General features: G+C 45.6%; 1 long non-coding RNA gene across 1 annotated transcript; it reads right to left on the bottom strand.

Moving 5' to 3' along the window:
* Positions 1–345: 345 nt before the first annotated feature.
* Positions 346–16,615, bottom strand: LOC142931236 (uncharacterized). Its single transcript, XR_012947244.1, has 5 exons — positions 16,528–16,615; positions 10,374–10,457; positions 9,678–9,818; positions 9,227–9,342; positions 346–751 (listed from the first exon to the last, which is right to left on the bottom strand). It is a non-coding gene; the product is annotated as an uncharacterized LOC142931236 (long non-coding RNA).
* Positions 16,616–21,570: the final 4,955 nt, after the last annotated feature.

Raw genomic sequence — 21,570 nt, 5'->3', positions numbered from 1 at the left:
GTCTTGAGGCTGAGCAAGACTCTCCTGGATAATGAGGGCATCATTGTTATCCTCATGTAGCCTTTCATAGTGGCCCCAAGAGGTACTTGTTTTTTTCATTGAAATCCCCTGGGATGGCTGGAAAAGACAGCCCAAGTGGACTGGAGGGCTAGGCCAATAGGTGTGCAATTATGCATAGGTTAAATGCATTTCAGCACACATAATGCATGCGTTTAGTCACACGCATAAGAATCATTTGATTTCGGGTTGAATAGCTCATATACCATGTGTGACCACCCGCAGCTATGAGAGATTACAGCACTCGAAATCATAAAAATATCGTCATAAATCATCAAACTCATTGAGTTGTCGGTGGAAGCCGGGATTCATTTAAAGAATCAATTTAATTTTTCATGTAATTTTCATCATTTCGTTTTTATTGCTTCCCATTATTCCCGTCTCATTTTTACCATTTTCTTTGATCCATTTTCCAAATTGCTGCCATCTTTCCCCCGTGTGATTGGTGACCGGGGTCACTGTGGAAAATTAAGCATATCCTGGTCTCTTGAGTTCTCTTTCACCTGGTTGCACAACATGCATTAGAATTATGACACACACACAGACATGATCACGCTAACGAGGTAAGGTGATCCACATGGGAGGGGGCCGGCGTGCCGGCAGACAGCTGATTGGTGCCGCCGCTTTGTCCGTGTTGCAGGCCATCGTCTTGATGCGCCCAGTCCTGGGCCCACCGTCTCCGCTCACTGCGGATCTAACGAAGGACGACCGGCGGCTGATCAAGGTGAGGAGGCCATGCGTACAACCGGCACGCGGCTGCTATGCTCTCACCACCGTTCCGTGTGGACGTGTTAGTATTTGTAATTGTGTGTTTTGGTACATGAGATTGTATGTTAGTATATCAGATTGTTTGTGTTGGTACATCAGAATATGTTGGTACACTAGATTGTACGTGTTAGTACATCAAAAGTTATCATCACATCTATCATTACTCTCAACACCATCATCCTCACCATTGGCATCAACTTCATTACCACCAGCACCACCACTCACATCATCATAATCACATTCATTACCATAACTGTTTGTTACCAACAGGAAGAAGCTGAGTTGCCAGAGCCGCCCACATCCATGTCCATGATGGTGCCCAAAGTCATGGCACCCTCTGCTCAACCACCAACTGCGCAGCCTCCCAAAGCTCAGCCTCTCATCGCTGTGCCACCCACCGCTGTGCCACCCACAACTCTGCCATCCAAGGATCGGCTTGCCACTGCTCAGCTTCTCAAAGTTGTGCCACCCACACCTCTGACACCCACGCCTATGCCTCCCACAGCTGAGCGACCCACAGCTCTGTCACCCAAGGCTCGACCTCGGAAGGCTCAGCCTTGCGAAGATCGGCCTCCCATGACTTTGCCACGCACACCTCTGCCACCCACCGCTCTGCCACCCACAGCTCAGCCTCCCACAACTCTACCACCCACACCTCTGCCACCAAAGGCTCAGCCTCCCACCGTTCTGCCACCCACACCTCTGCCACCCAAGGCTCAGCCTCCCACCGCTCTGCCAACCACACCTCTGCCAACCACACCTCTGCCACCCAAGGCTCAGCCTCCCACAGCTATGCCACCCACCCCTCTGCCGCCCACCTCAGCCGACATTCAAGGCCTCATCACGAACTTCCTCAAGGAGTAAGGAGCCTTCCAATTCCCCGCACTCACTCACACAGACACTAGGGTATCCCATCCTATGCTTTTATGTAATATTTCATCATCATCACCAGGAATTATCAATGCACTGCTGGGTAAATGCTTCCCCAAGCCATTACTATATGACTGCCCTGCAATGGAATAACCTACCTACAATCTATAGACAAGCTCATTTATTCGCTCCAACTCCTGGATCACCTTGCCCTTAGGCACGTTCCCTCCCTTGGATGTCACTCAGTACTTAGTCTAGACTATTGGCCATTATTCCTTCTGCCAGTGTGTTCTGCTCAAGCCCACTTACTTTTCTTATCAGTTAGAATGGTTTCTTTACGCTGCATATGTTGTTTAGTCCACGTGTCTCTCATTATTACCGTTTTCCAGTTGGATTGCCTTCCTTCTACAGATTAGTCCCATTATCTTAATTCTATCATGAATTTATCATCTACATATATAAAAGGGAAATTTGTAAATATGTGTGTCTGTTCGAAATGTTTAGCATACTTCCCAACATGCAACAAACTTGAAATTTGGAATCTGGGTAGCAATAATGGATATATTTTCCACGGCAAGTGAGCGGTGACGTCACATCTGTGATGTCACCCGCATGCGGAAGCATTACGCAGTGTGCCTGCTGACGTCACGCATCCCCACCCCAACCCTCCGCTTATTAATCCAAGACAAGAATCCAAGTCTCGGGCGAAGCCGGGTAGTAAAGCTAGTTGTATATAAAAGTGCAGCCCTGAAATTCCTTGTGCATTCTACTCCACTAGAGGGAGCTGTAGAGAACCCTCTATCGTGTATATGGCCTAGTCTTCCACAATAGCCGGACATAAGGGTAGGGAGTACCGACACGACCCCAACATTTCCAATTGAACTGTGGTAGACAGCTGGCTGGACATAGGTGGGGGGATTCAATCAGTTTGCACCTTTGCTTCAACGTTTGCTTCCAGGACATTACACTGGCAAACTCTGATTTGCAAGCCCAGAGTAATAACCGTTACACCACTGCATCATCCCATTATTTATGCAACAATGCATTGCGACTCTTTTATGATCTCAAGCACGACCGTATACTTGCATTGTAAACAAAATATTTGAGTTGATATGAATCGATGGATCGCTACGCACTTGGTGATTAAAGTGTGTTGCATGTGCATTGGCAGGTACTACGGTCTTTATGATACCGCAGACCGCGAGGGTCTGCTCAAGAAGTATCATAAGGATGCCCTCATCACCATCTACACCCCCTCAGAGTGAGCTGACAAACACACACATACTCACAAACTGGCCAGCAAGGCTGTCACATGAAAGGATGAATTGGTATTTGCCACAGACTGCTCTCGGGAGACCGTGTTACATTGTTTATCATCGGTACAGGCGGTTATAAGCATCAATGACAACTTCTATAGCGTCATCAAAGAGCACGCCATTTAAAGTGTGCTGAAACGTGTGGAGGTTTTTTCACATAGCCGCAAGCAGCCAATCAGAAGATTGCTTTAAATCCTTCGAAATTAAATATGGCTTCTAAAACTGGAATTAAATAATCAATTTCTGCAACGATACCAGAAGAAATGCTTTGCGAAAACACGGAAATTAAAGCACATTTGTGGATGTGAGTGTAGCCACTCAGTTTCCTAACACTCCAGATCTCGTTTCTACCTCCAGGAGCAGCCTGGGAGAGGAGGGTACAGACAAGCCGACCCCGGAAGATTCACGTGAGTGTTGGTCACGAGCGATGTTTGCAGATCCGTGCGTCACTGTGTCACCGCTCATGTCATTCTGTCACCGTGCGCCATGCAGTTTTTTTCTCCTTGCTCCGCACCTCCAATGCAACAGTTGACTACGTACAGTGCAAAATAAGTTTAACATGCGCATATCTGTCGCCACTCGCATCACCACAGTTTTGTTGCCCTCCTGCCCCCTCATCCCACAGCACAGCTCAAGTGCGAGCGGCTGACGGCGGAGGACTTCATCAAAGAGCTGACGCACAAGCATCACGATATGTCCTCCTTCACCACCACCGTCAGCCGTGGCACGGTGAGCCCACCGTGGCCTTGCACCAAAACGCCCTCATTGACATAGCCGCTGGCTCTGCTTAAACACAAATTGCTGAGCTCATGCGGCCTGAGTTACAAACCTTTCCTGTCCACAAGCCTTCAATTTATGCTTCGAATTTTTACAATAATGATTTAGACTTATTCTTTGATACCCTTATGTCTATGTAAATATGTCCACCTTTCACTTGCTCCAATATTAAACGTGAATTATTACGTGAAACGTAACTCTGAAGAGAGATTAACGCCATCGTCTTCGCCTTACATTATCCCTAGCCTTGACACTCGATCCCATTATGATCCCTAGCAACATATCTCTCTCTCTCAAACCTTGACACTAACACAAGCCAAGACTCACACTTACTCTAGCCACAGCACTAACCCTGGCCGACACCCCAACCCTGCAGTCTCCACCTCTTGGGTTGCTTACAAATGATGGGCGGTCGTGTTTACTTGTGACTTTCACTTTACAGGATACCCAGGTCAACTTCACCGTCCATGGCTTCTTCAAAGAGAGTGAGTATTTGCATAGTCACATTCACCATCAGCTTCGTTATCAGCAGTAGCATCATCAACAGTATCACTGACATTGCATTTAACTACACCAGGTGCATTCTGCACTGCATGCCATAATCACCACCTCACCATTCTAATTGATCCTGCCATGCGGTTAATGTTAATGGCGTGGCTCTCTCTTGATGCCCGTGCACCTTTGTTTTGCTTGTCGATCCTCAGCCAAGAATTGCCAAGAGTCTGTGAAGATGTTTTGGCGGGTGGTGCAATTGGTGCCAACCATGGACGGCAGGTGAGTCACTTGCACCATGACCCAACACATCATAACAACCGCCGTTCGCCACTAAGTGGCAGTGATGTCACCACGGCGCTTGTGCCAGCCTATGTGCACGTTGAGGCCACTTGAAGTGTGGAACGCCCGCTGGCAGGTCACGGGGCAGACCCAGGTGCTACGGGTCGACTGAGATGGCTGGCCAATGCACCACCTGTGCCCCCTACTATGCCAACTTGCTGTGCTTTGGCCACCCAGCGCTCCGCTCGTTGTTTTGAGCGTCACTCCTCTGCCCCATTGTTGTTGGAAGGCGACTGCCTCCAACTACCCAGTAGCATTCTTAACGAGCCTCCTCCACAGAGGCCGATTTTAACACGGCGGGTACCAGTCATCGGCAAGTCCACTCAGGACCACATCCTCTTGTACCACATCACTCCATCTCTTCTCTAGCCCATTCAGCGCCCGTTTAGCCCCCTTTATCCAGCCGAACAAAAGCTGTTTAGGCATGCGGTGGCTGGGGATACGGGCTACATGACACATCATATACACACAGCCACAAACACACACCATGTTTTCGTACACAGACAATACACACTTTCCTGCTTCCCTTTCCTCTGCTCCCTCTCCCATTCCTTTGCTTCTTCCATAACGAGGTTGCATACTCTTGATTTTCCAGAAGGCAGTACAGCAAGTGTGGACTAATCTCCATCTTGTCTTCTGTATGGGATAGAGTGTTGACCCCTTGCCCATGTGTGTTTCCTTCAGGTGCTCCATTAGCTTGCTGTTTAACTAAGTAATGTGTTATTATTTTTATTGACCTGCTTGTGTTGACACCCGGCAGGCCATCTGTCGCGAGTGAGCGGATGTTCATCCGCGAAGCTCTTGCAAGTGAGATGCCCCCTGCATTCGCCTCAACATCAGCGACGTCCAGCAGCTGCCCGCTTACTGCGCTCACCTCGTCCCAGCAGGAGACAGTCAATTCGTTCACAAAAAAATCCCACATGACACCAGAGTGGTCGCAAAGGTGGGCGAGAGCACGTGGGAACTGTCTTACAGCCACACACACGTGCACACACGCATGATGTCATGCTTCATTGCAGAGTAATGAGACAGCCCAGCAGGAGCCATTTATTCTGCCAAACCCTTATAGGGGCACCAGGGTCTTTGGACTCGGACTGTTATGTCCTTCCTGCCCCTTCATTCCCCCCTACCCCTTTTGTCCACAGACAGAGGAAAGCGTCAGTCATTTTGTAAAGATTATTAAGGAGACAATGTATGCTTGAGGTGGCTTACTCCTGTCCCGAGTTTAAACGATAATTTTTGGTACGTTTCGACAAATTTTGTACAAACACATGGCCATAAAGTCGACTCGAGTGAGGGGCGACTTGACGGTGCGTCTCTGCTGCGTTGACCCCGTGACGGCGCTATTCCAAGCATGCGGATCCCATTGAGAAGCGAGCCGAACGGCACTGTGTAATGGGGCTGCACAATCGATTCTCACCGGGAGCTGGCATGAACCCGTTTCAGGTGGCCATAGGAATCTGGTCCACAGCCCAGGCACTAGACTTGCAAGCTGGACTGTGGAAAAAAGGCACTGACGTTCTCTTTGCCTCCTGTCCGCGCTTGCCTCCACAGATGCCTGGAGCGGAACAATTGGGATTTCTCCAAAGCGGCTGACGACTTCATCCACCTCTACGTGAGTACCGTGCCGCCCACAATCCTGACCGACACACGTAATCGCAACTGCACCGGCGTGTTCACGTTTTGGCGACCGTCGCTAATGATGCCGCTTGTCTCCCTCTCCACTCTGTTCCCTCCTCTCCTCATTCCCTCATCGCAATCGCTGCTCCGGTTTTGGCTGCGGCTCCTGCACGGTCGCCAATCGTCGTTCCCGTCGTCAGGAAGCAGGGAAGATTCCGGGGGAGGCGTTTCGGTGATCAGGCGTCATCCAGAACCAGCGCCCGACCAAATGGACCCTGACCACAACATTTATTTTTGTATCAAAACCGTGATTTTCTGTATTGTAAATGTAAATACATATTCATTATATTATACATTTTGGCTGTCGTTGTGACTTTTTTTTTAAAGCATTCTTGTTTGGTGACTGATTTAAATTGTGTATCTCTCCGGATAGCGGTATACTCAGTACAGACCGCTCGCTTAGCGCTCACTTAAAGAATCAGTTTCCAACACCCTTATTTCTTAAGTATGAGGGCTTCATTGGGGTATTGGTAAAAGTGATAATACAGATTGTAACCATTTTATAAGAATTTATAACATCAGTACAATGTCCTGTACCTCATTTAAAGGCTGAGTCTGCCTCGTGAAGGCCCAAGACCCGTTAAAATATGCACCACTGTTATTGGTATTGAGTGGGCATTGAACTCCGTTTACCAGGTTCACAGGAGAGTGCGCTAACCACTGTGCCACCGGCAGGGGTGGAGCCAGGATTTTGACTTTGGAGGGGCTGACTTCAATATTCTGAGATATCCAGTGTATGTTTTCCAATGGGCGCCACAAATGTATAAAACAAATATTAATGGATTTGAACGCGGAGTTTATTAATAGGTCGGAGCCGCTGATGTGGCTAATAAGTTTGATAAGTTCGAAAGGCTGCCGCTCAAGCAGCCTGCAGGGCAGCACAAGGTGGCAGCCAGCATTTTGCAGCAGCCGGATATCCGGTTATCCCGATTACCGACTTTCCCAAAATTTCAGGGGGGGGCTAAGCCCCCCCCAGCCGCCCCCAGCCCCCCCTGTGGCTCCGCACCTGGCCACCGGTCCCCATGAAGTTATTCCTCAACAACAGCAGCCGCTGTGCACCACTAAGTGGTGGTCATGTCACCACAGCGCCTGCACTATGAAAGGCGTACTTTGAGGCTACGTATAGTGTTGAAGGCTCACTGGTAGGTAGTGGAACAGATCCAGGTGCCATGGGTTGACTAACTGAGATGACTGACAAATGCACCACCTGTGCCTCTTACTGTCCCAACTTGCTGCACTGTGCTCGCGGTTGTAAGCATCGCTCCTCTGCCATCCGTTGTTGGTGGAGGCTGACTGCCTCCAACTCCCCAGAAGCGTCCTTCACGAACCTCCTCTACAGAGGCCGGTCTTGACACCGCTGATACCGGTCATCAGCAAGTCCAATCTACTCCACATCCTTCTGTACCATCTCAGTCCATCTCTTATCTGGCCTGTGCCACACCCATTTAGCCGCCCCTTCTATCTGACTAACACGAAACTGCTTGGGCATGCGGTGGCTTCATCATCCACTCGCACAGACTCACAAAGACAAAGATCCCACGTATAGCCTTTACAGACTTTTGGGGAAAGTGTTGTAAGTGAGCACACACCCAATCGCCAACACTCACATCACATTCAGTTGACTGACCAGACGATTACGTAAGGTAGGTGACATTGTGCCAGAGGGCGACATGATATCTGTGAACAATGAACATGCAAGGATTGGACCAACAATCTCGCAAGTCCTGACATTTACTTTTTTAACATAAATGAGATTATTTAGGAATACATTTGTGATTATTAAAGGGTTTATTGGTTACTCAGGAGCTATTATCAGGTTACTATTCAGATGCCAAATTAAGACTGTTCATCAGGGAGAACATGTACATTTAATTCTCATGTCCCATGGTGTAAACAATTGCAGCCTCCAACTCTGATTATGGTCTCTCTATGTGCTATGAAGAAGGGCCATTGCCTGAAACGTTGCCTATCATATATTTTTCTAGGCCATAGTGTTATGGACGACTGTGGAGTTTTTCATAATTGAGTGACTGTGTGGTCAAGTCAGGTTACTGGGTGATTGTGTGATTGAGTCGGTCAGTAATTTAATGCATGTGCAGTGTATGGGTTTTTGGACAAGTGAGCAATTGATGGAACGGTATGAGTGAGTGAAATAATACATAACCGAGTGAGTATGGAAGTGTTTGAATGAGTGGGTAGTGAGTGTTGTGCATGAGTTTGTTAAGAAATAGATAAACAAGCAATGCGCTAAATTAATGAGTGAGGTGATGGAGTAAACACGAGTGATTTAGTGAGTTGGTCGATAAGCAGTTGGGTGATTAGATGAGTAGGATGAGTGGGCAATTGAGAGAGTGGATGAGTGAGCGTGTGAGTGAAGGAACGAATCAGTGAACTGCTGAGTGAATGGGCAAATGAGTGAGTAGGGTGAGCATGTGAATGAGTTTTCCTCACTGAGTGTTCATTTGTAGTGGAATCTTTGCTTCCATGCTCACATTAAAGGGCTGAGAACGAGGAAGCGGACATACTGAGACAGGCAGAGACACGGGGTGTAGAGGGGAGAAGGATTACTCGAGGCAGGGAAGGAGGGACACAAGGGGGTGAGAATGAGAAGACGTAATGATGAGAGGACACAGTGAGAAGAGAAGAGAAAGACACAGGGAGGACAGGGGAGGAGAGGGCAGACAAGTGGAGACACGGGGTGGAGGGAGACATGGGGAAGAGGAGGGATACAAGAGAAGGAAGGAATCGGGGAGAAGGCAGACATCAGGGGTATGGAGGCACAGGGAGGTAGATGGATGCACGGGACGATTTTATTTATAATCACGTGAAAAGAGCTATGCTATAGGTGAATGCAGTAAGAACTGTGTGTGTGTGTGTGTGTATATAACACAGTTGAGAGTCAGGTGATGTGCGAATGTCTGTACCTCATATTCTCCAGGTCCTGGGCCCGGGGTTGATCGCTCTGGAAAGCTGTTCTCACGGGACACCAGCAGAGTCAGGCGAGGGCAAGCCTGAGGCCTAGGTTCATAATGGCCAGGGCCTGGGTAAATGGTGGGAAGTGGTCAATAATCATGCGATAATAAATATACCATTAAACTTCACGAGAAAAAATAGTAAGTCGGTGTATGAGTGGGTATTGAGTATGTGATTGAGTGCTTGTGTCAATGAGTTATTATTCAGTGGGTTTATGAGTGGATAAGTGGGTTATCGAGTGGGTGGGTGGGTAAGCAAGCCATTGACTGATTGAGCGAGGGAGTGAGTAGGTCGTTGAGCCAGTGACTGAATTAGTAATTAAATGGGTTAGTGAGCAAGCAAGTGCGTGAGTGTACGGGTGTGTGAATGAAACGAGTTAGTGACCCGTAAGTGAATTCCCACCTGGAGTGCCCTGCTGTCTGGGCACTGGAGACCTGTACAGCAGTGAGCTGGGCAAAGGCGTTGAAGTCCGAGTACGATGGGGTGCCCGTTTTTTGTCCTCACCACCTCACTCACATCATAGTAACCAGGGCCAGGGATATCCTGCGAGGGGAGATGGAAAGATGTTTTGGAGATGGCAACACTTCAAACACTCACACGACTACCCCTAAAATAGTCGTAGCTCTACCCTCTATGGACGTCAGGGAAGCAAAATTTTAACTACCTCGCCAGGTATACAGGAGGTCGTGGATTCGTTCCCGACCTTGACGTCTGTATATTTGGAGTTTGCGCATGTTTTTCCAATAGTCATGTGGATTTTCTCGGGGTCCTCCAGTTTTCCCTCCACATATAGAAACATGTGTTTAGAGTATTAGGCTGCTATAAATTTCCACGTGAAAATCCACTTCGTTGAGCTATCATTTGTGGTCACTTCTGAAAAAGATCGGAAAAGATCTGTATATCTCAGTGAGCCTTACCTGGCAAAATAACAAGTTTAGTTTATTTTTAGCTGAACCCCTACCTTCTAAGTCCTAGGAGATACTGTTTGTATTTAAGGACAAATTAATACAAATCTTAACCGATAACGCTACCACTACCCTTACCCCTAACACTAGCCATTCCTCTAGCACCAGCCCCATGACTCTAACCCCAACTCACCCGGTTCAATGTCAAAAGTCGTGGAGATTTGGACAGAAAAACGGAGCAAGCGCCATTGTGAGTTCCCGAGTCAAGTACAGACACCTACACAGACACCGAGACACAAGGGGGAGACAAGGAAATAGACATGAAACATTCAGTGTAGACTTACAGTGAGGGAAAAAAGAATTTGATCCCCTGCTGATTTTGTACGTTTGCCCACTGACAAAGAAATTATCAGTCGATAATTTTAATGGTAGGTTTATTTGAACAGTGAGAGACAGAATAACTGGGAGATTATCATGATGTTAGTGTGAGGGATTAGCATGTTACTGGTCACGGAAGTAGCTATGTTAAAGTCAGAGTTTACATATCAACAGAGGCATTTAGTACATTGACGCTAAAGAATTGCAACTACCCAACTATCATACAATAAGCCGATGTGAAAGAACTAAGTATAAACTACATCAATATAATAAATGTACTCAATATATTCTTCAATAAGTTGAGCTATTAACATAAAGTAGCAGGGTATACACTACACTATATAATGAATACCATATAGTAAGCTGATAAAAACTAAAATATAAACTACATCAATGTTTTGATTTAAAGCTTTCGTGACTGCAGTAATTCATATTCTTAGTTTTTTCGGTAAAGTCACGTTGAAGAGAAACAACAAAATAACAAAATATATATAAATAATATATAATATATATATTTTTTATTGTTTTATATATATTTTGTTATTTTGTTGTTTCTCTTCAACGTGACTTTACCGAAAAAACTAAGAATATACATCAATGTTATCAATAAACTCAATATACTCTCCAATCAGCTGATCTACTAACAATAAGTCGTTATATATTACAATTCTATGTCGAAAAACAGTGGCGGTTTCTTTTTTCTTTCAACGTTAGCACCACGGAAAGCGACGAGCTTTGTTCAGACGGACGAGTCCATCTATGCTCGGAACGGAGGAGGGGGGCGAGAGAGAAACAGCCACGATGCGCTGCTCTGTCCTGTGTTGAGTTACAACTATGCTATAAACTAGACTACTATACATTACATTATTATACCTTCCAATCTTAACTACATTGCATAATATCGTATACACAGCCCAATGTAAGCTCTTACATGCATTATATTGATATGTCTCCAACTAAACTTTTTTCTACATTACACGACTATACACCGTAATATACACTGCCATAGACAAACCCCACCCTTTAATTATACAATGCGTTACTATACACTACCCTATACTTTAGACTATAAAATATTAGACTTGTAATATTACACTATGTATTATTCTACCAACCCTACTGTATACCACACTGCTGTATATTCACTATACAATTACGATGCTATATATTGCCTTATGAATTATGTTAAACATTACACTGTTATACTATTTATTATTATACAACATGCTATAAACCATACCATTGACCGTCGTGTGAAAGGTATTAAGAGGCAGTGCTAGCGAATGGACTGCGGTCTGAAAGTCACCGTAAAATACAATCAATCAAGAACCGAAATGGTTTATAACGTCTTTCCAATGGTTACTAAGCCAGAATCCATCTTCTCGGTTGAAATTGTCTCTGTGTTTGTATATGTGGATGGCCTCATGAACGAATCTCTCATGGTAGCCGGATGGCTTGCAGAGAACCTCCGTCTTGGAGAAGTCAATGTCATGTGAGCCCACTGAATTATAACTGTGATCTGCCACGGCTGAGGTGTTCGTCCTACTGTGTTTCAAGTCTGCTTTATGTTCACGGATGCGGTCCGAGATAAGTCTTTTGGTTTCTCCAATGTAGCTGCTACCACAGAGGCAACTTAATTTTTAGACGCCCGGGTACTGTATGTCTGGAACCACACCAGGTGTGAAAACCAGTGGTTTTCACACCTGATGATGATTGCTTGTGTTGCAGTCGAAACGTCGTGAGAATTTTATTGTTTTGTATTTTTATTATTTTATTGTTTCCCTTCTACGTGGCTTTACCGAAAGAACCAAGAACATGAATCCCTGCAGTCACGAAAGCTTTAAATAAAAAAAATAACACGTATGTTAACCTGTTTCTTTCCCAGAACTGAACGAAATTATGAATACGTGACAGTGTACAATGGACCTTAAAGAGATTACCCCCAATTGGGTAGATTTACTGGCTTCACTATGCCCCAAGCCCTGACTTCAACTGGAAGCGACTTGTACGTCACATTCACGTCTGACGGCAGCGTCGTATTCACAGGGTTCAGTGCATATTATGAGAGTAAGTGCAACTTCAGTGTTTCAGTGGCCGTACGTCCTCGTGTCGTTTACCTGTTTAACATTTTTACACCTACACAAATGGTCACCGAGGACGTTGATTTGAGACGTGTAAGTGAATCAATGGCTTTTTGAGAATTGAGAGAAAAGTGCTATGAATGCAGTGAGATAAGTGAAGATAGATAGCCAGTAGAGATAACGGAGTAGACGTGGACAAAGGAACGAGATGTAGTGAAATGAAAGAAAAACAATTAGATATATTTAAGATGATAGAAGAGAGACAAGCTTTAGCAAAGTATTAAGATTTGCAAAATACACAGATAAGAGATATCGATGTCACCTAATACCCTTTTGTGACCCCTAAGTACCCTCTATCACGGTCACTCAATACTCAACCCTAGCATGCCCCTGCCATCTGAATAATTATATTTTGTCACCATTTTCAAACTATGTTAAGCACCTTGAGTGAGGGCTCCCAATCAATATAAAATAAGACAGGTCGAGTAAGATGAGAGCTTATATTTACGTTTTAGAAGACGTGTAAAAGAAATAGATCGCATCCTTTCAGAAGGATGCTATGAAAGACATGGGAGAGAGACATAGAGTAGTCAGTTCTCCTAAAACGCGCGTGTTTTCTTAACGCGAATTGGGTATAACGCGATTGAGTGAACATAAATGCGTCGTGCGAGTAGGAATAAGCGGTCGTACGGCTGCCTCGATGTAGCATCACACAAGATGGGATGCTGCTGGATGCTTTTAGATGCTACCCACGCGCCTTAGTCTTTATTCAGCCTGCATACACATCTCACGTGGTATCGCAAACTGTGCTTAACTCCATAACGTGGTGTTCTTCAGGAACGCAACTACTAGAGCGTTCTAGAACAGACTGTATAAATCATTATGAATGCATATCGCTCGTAAATTTAAGTTGGTAAAATAACTGCCATTGCGAACTGCCCGGGTATATAAAAAAAAATGCCTGGTCATTAAAAGTGCCCACCACATGGCTTAGGAGTTAGAGCGCTGAGCTGACACTGATGAGATCCTCGGTGGGAATCCAGGCAGCCGGCCATGATGGAGCCGCGTTCCCAGGTGTAGTGAGTTGGTGGTCTCAGCCCAGTCGCCAATGACCAAACAAAAACCATCACATTAAATTTGACTTCGCACTCGGGTTTGGCTTTGAGAATTTTAAATTAGCAGGGCAGGTGGGAAAATACTTCCCCCCCACCCCTATAGTTTGGAAAATTAATGTGTGTCGCAGATGTAGTTCTTTGATAGTTGCTTTTGCAGACTGTTTTTGAATATTGAGGACTTTAAGAATGGATTCTTCATCTCTAAAAGGTAACGCTGATCGCACAATCAGGATATAATTGGGGGAAAAATAATATAATGAAAATATATTGTATTCATGTGCATACCGTATTCCATACTGTCATTATATAGGCAGTCAAGTTCAGTATATACTGAACATTTAACAAAGATGTATTGTACATCGATGTTTGCATTCAAGGACTGATGTCTCAAAGTCATCTCTGTGTACTGTAATCCTTTTGACAGTCATTGAGTTTGCAGGGTGACTGGCAGAATGAACAGCTTTTATGACCTGGGCTACGCAACAAATATGTTCTGCACTGTGGACATTACAGTTCCCAATGGCTCTTTTGTCAAGCTGCAATTTAACTATTTCAAGTGAGTAACACACAATTTGACTATCATATATTGATATTAATAATATATATTTTAAAGGCCTGATTCCTGTAGAGTTACATTCCGCACATTCGCGAAATTGTAGCGGTCTACAAGTTGCACAATTATTTCTGCCCGATTCACCGTGACAGTTTTATTTTGGCTCGATTCCCACCATTCAGAATGGGTGAAGTCCTATCCTACGAACAACAGCAAAAAACACTGCACACTCCATTAACATCCAGGGGAGTTTGAAGCAGAATGGAGGCGCTCATTATCAGCAGCACGCTCGTTCCCTCGGTGGACACACTGACCAATCGAGCTCCATCACATGGGTCGGCTGGGTCTAGTGGTACATATTTTTGGAGTATGCGTGTTCTCCCCATGCTCGCGTGGGAATTTTCTCCGGGTCTCCCGGTTTTTCCCTCCACATTTAGAAACATGGATTGAGAGGATAAAACTATAAACAATGTTTTATTTTTACCAGGTAACACCCACGAAACTATATAGCTCTCTTTCAGAAGTGACCGGGTCACAAATTATAGCTCAACGAAATGGCTTATGTGGAAATTGAGAGCAGCCAAATACTCTGAACACGTTGAATCCAAAATGTGGAGGGAAAAACTGGAGGACCCAGAGAAAAATCCACACGACCACGGCGAGAACATGCAAACTCGAGATATGCAGGTGTGAGGGTCGGGATCGAACCCACGTCCCCCTGAATACCAGGCGAGGGAGTTAAAGGAAGTTAACATCTCGCCACCGTGATGCCCCAGTATTTGGCTGCTATGAATTTCCACATCACAAGCCACTTCTTTGAGCTTTAATGTGTGGCCAGGTCGTTTCTTAAAAAGAGTGTTATAGCTTGGTGGGCTTTACTTGGTAAAATAAATTTTATTTTAGTTTAATGTGGGGAGTAATGGCACAGTGCTTCGTGCATCGCACTCTGAACCCTGCGACGTATTCATGATTCCTGGCAACAGCACAGGTGAGTGTGCTGAGATGGCCAGGAGAAGACGGTAGAGAAATGGGTTCTTGAATCTGTGTGGGCATTTGAGTGTAATTTGCTCAAAGTGTTGCCTGTGGCTACTGGGGCGCCACAGTGGCGAGATGTGAACTACCTCACCTGGTATACAGAAGCACATGGGTTCCATCTCAACCCTGACGCCTGCTGTATATTTGGAGTTTGCACATTCTCCCTGTGGTCGCGTGGATTTTTCTCCACATCCAGTTTTTCCCTGCACATTTAGAAACATGCGTTTATGATTTGGCTGCTATAAATTTCCACATAAGCCACTTCATTGGGCTATCATTTGTGGCCAGGTTGCTTCTGTAAAAGAGCTGTATAGCTCAGTAGGCCTTATGTGGTAAAACAATTGTTAGAAAAAAGTTTCTTCCCGCATGTGAAACAAGCTTCAAAATAAGTCTTAGAAGTAAGTGTGGCTTTCTCAGGAACACTTCCCGTTCTGCATTTCTTCATCTTCCTCATAAACTTCATCAGCAGCATAACCAAAATTAGCATCAGGAACAGCAATATGGGCATCATCATAATATGCAACAGTAGCACTCTTTAATCATCATCAGTACCCATTTATCATAATCCAATTAATTCGGCATCATTATTATTATGACAATTTTCAATCACCACCACCGTCAAAATTATGTTCACGTTCGATCATGATTTACATTGTCTGCCATAGATTGGCGCTCGCAGTAGACACAAGTTAATTTCAACCACGGCCTAAATTCCACCCACAGCGTTGAACATTCCCCTCCCACCGCTCGTTTGAGCAAGGAAACACCACGTCACTTTACACACCCCCCGAAATCACCCCAAAGAAAATTACAAACATCCCCCCTAATAGCCTGAACAGACTGTTGGGACAAGTGCTGTTAGTGAGCACCTATGAAGGCCAGCACAGCACACGAGGTGGTGGGTGGTCAACACCACACCTCCGGCCCCCTTTGTCTCCCCAGTGGCCATGTTTACAAATCGCACGAGGTGCTCATTTGAGGCTGAGTCGACCTAGGGGAGGCCCAGGACGGGTTCAGCACACTAACCACTACGCTTCCGTTCCCCATACACACGGATGGGGAGCACTCCCACGTTGCGTCAAAACTTTTGTACAGGCCCAAAGTGACGGCACTCGCCATTGTCTGTATTTTATGATGAACCGTTGGTGACGACAAAAGACGTTGTGTACACGGTTTGTCTCTTACCTCTCACCCCAATGAAGGCTACCGGGGAGCGAGCTGTGTGGCAACAGCTCCCTGGCCGTGTACGACGGCGGCGCCCAGCAGCGGGGACATTCGCTGGGCAGATTCTGCGGCCAAGCTCTGCCGCCGGGCGTGCGCTCCCTCTCCAACAACGTGACGCTCGTGTTTCAAGTCTCGGACAACTTCATGCAAGGTACCCTTGTTTTGTACGCGTTTGTGTACGTGCATACGTACGCACGCTGCACTTCTTTCGCAGCCGGCCATTGCTGATGGGAGGCGCCGGGTCAAAGGAGAGTTTGCAGAAACGTTTGCTGCGTGTTGATGGCAGACGCTCACATTGGTAAAGGGGCATCTCTTTTAACCCATACTGGAGCAATCATATTGAATAATTATTGCGTATTACCTTCATAAACTGGAAAATGTCATTGCGTTCTCATTATGTTTTTGAGCTTCTTCTCACACGAGCTTATCCTAACCCTAACCTGCCTGATCTCATTTTGCACTGTGTTGTATATGTCGGGTATGAACATTTTGATGAAAATAATAAAAATTAAATGAAATTTGAATTATCTGATTTCATGTTAATTGTAATTATGCGCATAAATTATGCTAATTCGCGATATAAATGTATTGCTTTTCTGCGAGTGGGTGTGATTATGCTAATGTGAGCCGTTATGATAATCAGGCCCCGCCTCGCTGACGAGGGTCGGATTATCAATCGGGATCATACAATTAGTCGTATGAGGTTATGCCAGTGTGATGCGAGCATGCCAGAGTAAGTCGCTGGTTGTCTACAGTGAGGGAAAAAAAGTATTTGATCCCCTGCTGATTTTGTACGTTTTCCCACTGACAAAGAAATGATCAGTCTATAATTTAAATAGTAGGTTTATTTGAACAGTGAGAGACAGAATAACAAGAAAATCCAGAAAAACGCATGTCAAAAATGTTATAAATTAATTTGCATTTTAATGACGGAAATAAGTATTTGACCCCCTCTCAATCAGAAAGATTTCTGGCTCCCAGGTGTCTTTTATACAGGTAACGAGCTGAGAATAGGAGCACACTCTTAAAGGGAGTGCTCCTAATCACAGCTTGTTACCTGTATAAAAGACACCTGTCCACAGAAGCAATCAATCAATCAGATTCCAAACTCTCCACCATGGCCAAGACCAAAGAGCTCTCCAAGGATGTCAGGGACAAGATTGTACACAAGGCTGGAATGGGCTACAAGACCATTGCCAAGCAGTTTGGTGAAAAGGTGACAACAGTTGGTGCGATTATTCGCAAATGGAAGAAACACAAAAGATCTGTCAATCTCCCTCGGCCTGGGGCTCCATGCAAGATCTTACCTCGTGGAATTGCAATGATCATGAGAACGGTGAGGAATCAGCCCAGAACTACAATGATCTCAAAGCAGCTGGGACCATAGTCACCAAGAAAACAATTGGTAACACACTACGCCGTGAAGGACTGAAATCCTGCAGCGCCCGCAAGGTCCCCCTGCTCAAGAAAGCACATACATGCCCGTCTGAAGTTTGCCAATGAACATCTAAATGTTCTTTGGTTCTTTCGGTGAAGTCACGTAGAATGAGAATTAAATAATACATTTATAAAATAAAATAACACAATAATCTCACGACGTTTTGGCCACAACACAAGCGGCCTTCATGAAGGCTTCATGAAGGCCGCTTCATGAAGGCCGCTTGTGTTGTGGCCGAAACGTCGTGAGAATATTATTGTGTTATTTTATTTTATCAATTTATTATTTTATTCTCATTCTACGTGACTTTACCGAAAGAACCAAAGAAGATGAATCCTTGCAGTCACGAAAGCTTTAAATTGAAATTTAACATCTAAATGATTCAGAGGACAACTGGGTGAAAGTGTTGTGGTCAGATGAGACCAAAATGGAGCTCTTTGGCATCAACTCAACTCGCCGTGTTTGGAGGAGGAGGAATGCTGCCTATGACCCCAAGAACACCATACCCACCGTCAAACATGGAGGTGGAAACATTATGCTTTGGGGGTGTTTTTCTGCTAAGGGGACAGGACAACTTCACCGCATCAAAGGGACGATGGACGGTGCCATGTACCGTCAAATCTTGGGTGAGAACCTCCTTCCCTCAGCCAGGGCATTGAAAATGGGTCGTGGATGGGTATTTCAGCATGACAATGATCCAAAACACACGGCCAAGGCAACAAAGGAGTGGCTCAAGAAGAAGCACATTAAGGTCCTGGAGTGGCCTAGCCAGTCTCCAGATCTTAATCCCATATAAAATCTGTAGAGGGAGCTGAAGGTTAGAGTTGCCAAACGTCAGCCTCGAAACGTTAATGACTTGGAGAAGATCTGCAAGGAGGAGTGGGACAAAATCCCTCCTGGTGGCCAACTACAAGAAACGTCTGACCTCTGTGATTGCCAACAAGGGTTTTGCCACCAAGTACTAAGTCATGTTTTGCAGAGGGGTCAAATACTTATTTCCCTCATTAAAATGCAAATCAATTTATAACATTTTTGACATGCGTTTTTCTGGATTTTGTTGTTATTCTGTCTCTCACTGTTCAAATAAACCTACCATTAAAATGACAGACTGATCATTTCTTTGTCAGTGGGCAAACGTACAAAATCAGCAGGGGATCAACTACTTTTTTCCCTTGCTGTAGGTTCGTATTAACGCTCGGTAATACAATTATTCTTGCTTTAACATTTACGGAGTATGTATTAGTGTGTTTATGTCAGGTCTCCAAATTCAAATCGCAACACAGAATACAGTTCTTATAAATAAGATTATTAAGCATGAAATCAGAAAAGAAACACGCAACCACTTCTGCGTTAATTAATTTTATTCTAAACGAAACCTTAACTTTACATACTAACTCTCAAGCTTGGAATTTTCAACACAGCATCAACACAGTAAACATCAACGATTGCGTTGTTTCACTTTGGCAACTGCACATATGATTAATTCCACCGCGTAACGCGAGCTTAATTGGTGATAAAGAGAGTCGTTAAAACGTGCATGCACTCTATTCCAAACAAAAACCTTAACTCTAATATGCTAATTTTTGTACTTGAAATTGTCAGCACAGTACTACAGGCGATGTTCATTCATTGATCCATCTTTTCAACCCTCAATAATCACGTTGTTAATTGGGTTACAGAACAATTGATTATTTCCTCTGAGTACCACGAGCATATGGAAAATACAAATAAAAAGTCCTTAAAAGTTCATCCGACGATATTCATGCGAAAAGGCAGTCAAAACAATTATTCTCTAAGGCACAAATATACGTCAATAGATTCATCGGCAAGATTATATAATTAAAGAAATGGCTTAGAGTAAGGGCGTGCGATGGTGTGCGTGCTCTCCCACGAGATCCTTAACTTGGGCCGAACTTTAATTAATTTGTGGACAAGATTGTCTGATAAGGAAATCGGTTAACACGCTCATTTCCCCATGAGCTTAGAGTTTCGTGGCGAAGGTTTCAAAGGCTTAATTTATATTTATGAATCTATTGGTAATTTATGCGATTGGAAGTACAAATTACAAAAAAATTTAATGTACTCAAAACGACGTATTCTCATCACTCGGTGAGCCGCGACGCCTTCGCGGCCACTGCTGGTTCACGTACTTGACGATTAGGCTTCTTAATGGTTCGTGTGTGTGTTGAGTGATATGAATTGGGTTGAGTGGACCAGTGTTCGGAATCAATTATTTGCGTCAAGAAGACGCCAGGTGGTGTGGTGGCAGTGTGGGGCAGAGTGCATATCATACGAACAGCGGGGTTTTCTTCTTTCACGCGGTCGGCCAGAGTTCGGCCCCGCAGCAGGTGGACGAGTTGACACGGTGCGCTGTAGGCGCGATGATCCGTCGGCAGATGGCGCCCGCAGCTCGTCTGTTGCTGTTGGCGAAGGTGCTCGCCGTTGGCGTCGCTTGGTGGCGCTCTCTCTGTCGATGACCGCCCTCTGGTGGTTGATGCTGGGATTCTCGTCAGCTTAGCTATCACTGCAGTGACCCTTGAGTGTCAAGGTTCAGAACGGAATGCTTTTCGAGCGATACTTATTCTGATGGTGCTGCATTCGCACGGCGTAGCATGTCGCTAAACAGCGAGTCTCGCCATTCTGGGCGAGTTGTAGAGTCTTCTTCTGCGTCGTTGGTTGGCTGGTCTTCAGGTTGGTCGCCGTCTTCTTCCGCTGGCCGATGCTGAGCTGATCCGCTGGTCGCTGACTCTTTTGCTCACGGGCGGCTGGTCGGGCTCTTTCCGCTGCTGGATGATGAGCTGCGCCGCACGCGCTCTCTCCGTGGAGATGCGCACGATCACGCTCGCCGCTGGTTCGCTGGCACTCTTGCTCACGGGCGGCTGGTTGCGCTGCAGCTGGGAGCTGGCATTCGATGTAGAAATAAAAGTCTTTGAGCGATACTTCGTCTTTCAGCTCTGAACTCACGCTCGTTGATACATCGCTACGCGGCGAGCCTCGCCATCCTCAGTTGATCGCGGGGCCCCTTGGAGCCGGCCGCTCGCCGCCCTCTTCTGGCGCTCGCCGAGCTGTGCCTTGTTGAACTGTCGATAACTATTGTCGGTCACTCTCAAAACTTGAAAATTGTATTTGCACACCTCTTGCACAACTGTGATAGCTTAGTACGATACAGCTTATCGCAATCCTCGATTCTGCAAGCGACTCAGCGAAACTCTATCGGTCCATGCCGAACTCAGCACCTAACATCACCTCGCCCCTCTTCTCTGCGGGACACAGCACCCACTGCTAATGTCTCGAGGCCATGCCTCGGAGCTGGCTTGATGTCCTCTTCCGATCTGCCGTCTCGCTGTCCCTTACCGAGCTTAAATGTGAAATTCTCTCTCCTCTCTCCGCGTCTCTTGCGAGAGAGAAAAAAAACAGATGCCCACTCTGTCTTGTGGGGGGGGGGGGGTGGGTGTAGTCCGTGTGTGTATCATTAAGTCCAGCGCAGTGTGTACAGATGGCCCCCGCGATAGTACATTTCCCTCGCTCTGGTGTTAAATTCCTGCTCTCCCGCGCTGTGGGAAGAC

This window comes from Petromyzon marinus, chromosome 51, assembly GCF_048934315.1.
Source record: "Petromyzon marinus isolate PM22_M1 ecotype Great Lakes invasive population chromosome 51, UKy_Petmar_22M1.pri1.0, whole genome shotgun sequence".
Lineage (NCBI taxonomy): Eukaryota > Metazoa > Chordata > Hyperoartia > Petromyzontiformes > Petromyzontidae > Petromyzon > Petromyzon marinus.
Note: the sequence above shows the minus strand (reverse complement) of the source record. Positions and strands in the feature narration are given on the sequence as shown.